The following is a 3,607-nucleotide window of genomic DNA, read 5'->3' as shown; positions in this document are numbered from 1 at the left end:
ACTTTGTATCTTTAAAAATGTCTGAATTACAGAATTTGTTTCCTTTGTTCTAATTCTATTGTCACCAAGGCAACCCCTTGATGATTTAATTCCTATAAATCTGGCTGAAGGGAGCAAACATGCTGGCCATAGACATGTGAGTTTCTGATTTGTGACAGTTACAAATTTTTTTTTGTGTATTAGTCAATTGCCCGATTTTATTTTTAGAAATCAGATTCCCTGCCTCAAAAGGAATTTTTGATGTTATGGACAAAAGGATGGGGAAGAACTTTTCTGTTAAGAGTCTTAAGAGGCATAAAAACCAAATAGAAAAGTGGGATCCTTGATCAAATCCTGGTTAGAGAAAAACAGCTCTGGAAGATATTTGGGAGATAACTAGGACAATTTGAATAAGAAGAATTAGATATTAGGGAATTGTGTTAGATGAGATAGTGATGTGACTAGGGAAGAAAATGCCCTAATTCTTTGGAGTCGCATGCTGAGAGAATGAGGGGTGAAGTGGCTGGGTGTATATTAAATGCTTGCTTTGCAATAGCTCCACAAAATACATACACAAAACATATATGGCAAAGCGTTAACAACTATCAAATCAAGTCGGTAAGTGTATATTTGTTCATTGTACTAGTGTTTCCAATTTTCTGATTGTTTGAAATGTTTGTAATAAAAAAGTTAAAATAATCTGAAGCAATAGTTACAAGAGAAGAACTTGAGGTCATAAGGTTGCAGCTGCCATCTGCCAGCAGACACTGCTTTGAGAATGGCTGGTGGCATCCTGAGTGTGACACAGCTCAGAAAATGTGAGTTCTCAACAACACAGGAATGGGCCTGAAATTGTGTGCACAGTGGCCACCTAGTTTTATCTTGAAAGTCTGAACCACAGTGACCCCATTTTGACTTTCAAATGCATTCCCCTCCTCAAAGACAAAGCAGATGTACAATCCATGTCCAGAGGGCCATAAAACAGGCCGCTTTGGTCAGTAAAGTTTAAGTTAAACCACTCATAGCCAGATTGACTTCCCCATACCTCAATTCGTGCATGTTTTGCCATCATTTCCCCTTTTGATTGTAAATCTCTCAGTAGAAAGCACTGATGGTCAAAATATCTGTCCCGTGATGCTGGGCTGGTAGCTCCTGCCCCAGGTTCAGATCATGTCCCTCGGGGCCAGGCCTCCTCTTTATTTGCCTATGTATCCACGTTGGAGGAAAACTAATCAGATGTTCAGAATAGGCTCAGATATGTTAATGGGGAAACACTTTATAGGCCATACATTTTATCACTTATGCCCAATTGTCACACAAGCTTTATACATGTCCTTTTAGCCATAGACTTAAAGAAAGTATTGTCATTCATCATGGTTAGTTCTACACTGTGACAACCCCATTAGAGAATTCTTTCTATCCTAAACATTGGGGGCAACAGTGTGAAATCAGAGTTTTCTTTAGACCTTTTAAATATCTTACCCAGTTCAGCAATATGATTTAAAAGAAAGCTGTGCTTGTCAAAAAGTTCTTTTTATGAATCTTCTTGAAGATGAAGCAGTTTTGCAAAGCATCAGCTTTAACTGGCTATGAATGACAAAGGACTTAAAAAGGCAGGGTTAAAGGTCTGCTTACGATGTTTTTGACAAAGAATCTTCAGTTGCTGTGACATTCAACATTTCAAGATAATTAGAATTATGACTGATAGCATTATACCGGGACATATCTAAATTTCAGAGACTTTAATTTCTAGAATGTCTATATTAATAACATTTATCCATATGGTATAATCTGAGAAGGCTTATCACTCATTTGACAATGCTTCCCATATAATTTAACATACCAACCAATCATAGTTAAACATTTTTCTCTGAGATGCCTCAGGGGCCCTCTGAAGCATCCCAAAGTTAGCTGAAGTCAGAAGAACTTTAATTACAATTTGACAGGAAGTTTGTCAAAAATACCAAAAAGTTTCACACAATCTGTTATCAGAAACACTCTGAGTAAACTTGTTAGCCTAATAGAGGAACCAAATCTAGTCCTGCACCAGCTTACTTTTAATGACAAAATCCACTTACCCAATTAAAAGTTTAATCTCAGCCCAACCATGCACAAAACTCTGTTTTCAAGGCTCCCTTTCTACAAACTTTCCACAACTTTCTGTATCCACATTAGTTTGTCCTTCCCAACCCCCACACCGTCTAGAAGCAACCAGCTCCAGAACCAAATCACTTGTTTTTCCCTTAACAAAGTGCAATTCCACTCCTCATACCTTTTACTCAAAACATATCCTACTTTCCTAATGTATAATGAAGTGTTTCCTTTACTATATTTGTAGTAGCTTTAATGACATTTACATTAGAATTCTCAACTCTAAAAACCTTAATTTCTAGTGAAACCCAAGAAGCAAGCAATTATGAACTTCCTTCACAGTGGCACCAAACATATTTAATAACAGTCCTAAACACCTTTTGTCTCTCAGTGTTTAATAATGTTTTAGTATCTTACTTTGTTTGGGAGTGATCTATTCAATAAACCTAATTTAGTACAACTCTAAAATTTCAACTTATCAAATATCTGGAGAGATCATTTTTAAGTAGACATTACTAAAACATAATTATTTCTGAAGCGTTCACCCAAAAGCTCTTATCCCATTTGCATTTAATTTACTTATAAGAATTTCACCATACCAAGTTTATTTTTTTCTTTCTGCTGACAAACTCTGTAACAGAAATAAACTTATGGACCTTGAGTAAATTCAGCTGCAAAGAACGATGTGTCTGTATTGATTATACCAACAAGTTTAAGCTAGCTTTAATAGCAGGTATTAATTCAATATTAAATATTTCTTAGATTACGTGAACCTGAAATTTGTCTAGCTTCTTTTATACTTAGAAGTATTTAATTTGTAAGTGCTTACTTTTAAGTCAAACAGTTATTTTACAGATTAATTTTCACATAAAGACAGAACCAGAGATCTCAGAGTTTTTCCCCTTTTGGACTCAGGTATTGAGACGCTCACACATTTCCCCCCAGATAAAAGCCAGATTGCTAAAGGCCCACTTTGATATACTAACAGAGCCATTAGGGTGCACTGTTCTCCAAATCTCAGTGGGTACTGAGCCCACACAGTGTTACAGTTAAAAATATCATTTTCTTTCACTTATGGGATCATAGCTGAAGATCTCCCAGTTTTGCAAAATATACCCTAGGGGCACTGTAATTATTCATGGCCGAGATTATCAGATATCAAGCACACAACAATTCAAACCACTCTCTTAGATTGTCAGTTCTCTAGCCCCAAAGGGGAAATTCCCAACCAATACACCATCAATTCAAAAGGGGGAGAACCCCAACCAGCACCCCATCAGAGATGAAGCTAAATGAAAGACCAAGGCTAGAAAGGGAAAAAAAAAAATCAGGTGAAGCCAACGCGATAGGGATACGCTGGTGTCATCACACGTGAGCTCTGTTACTTGCCAAAGACATCTCAATCCACCAATGTAAGTACTGACACGCACAAACAACAAACATGGTCCCACAAACAAAAGATCTCCTGAAAGAGAATGGACCCATTGAGCCCAGAATGGCTCACTTCCCAGAAGGGAATGAGCCCAGGGTGTGTGGG

This window comes from Vicugna pacos, chromosome 2 (assembly GCF_048564905.1).
Source record: "Vicugna pacos chromosome 2, VicPac4, whole genome shotgun sequence".
NCBI classification, from domain to species: Eukaryota; Metazoa; Chordata; class Mammalia; order Artiodactyla; family Camelidae; genus Vicugna; species Vicugna pacos.
Note: the sequence above shows the minus strand (reverse complement) of the source record.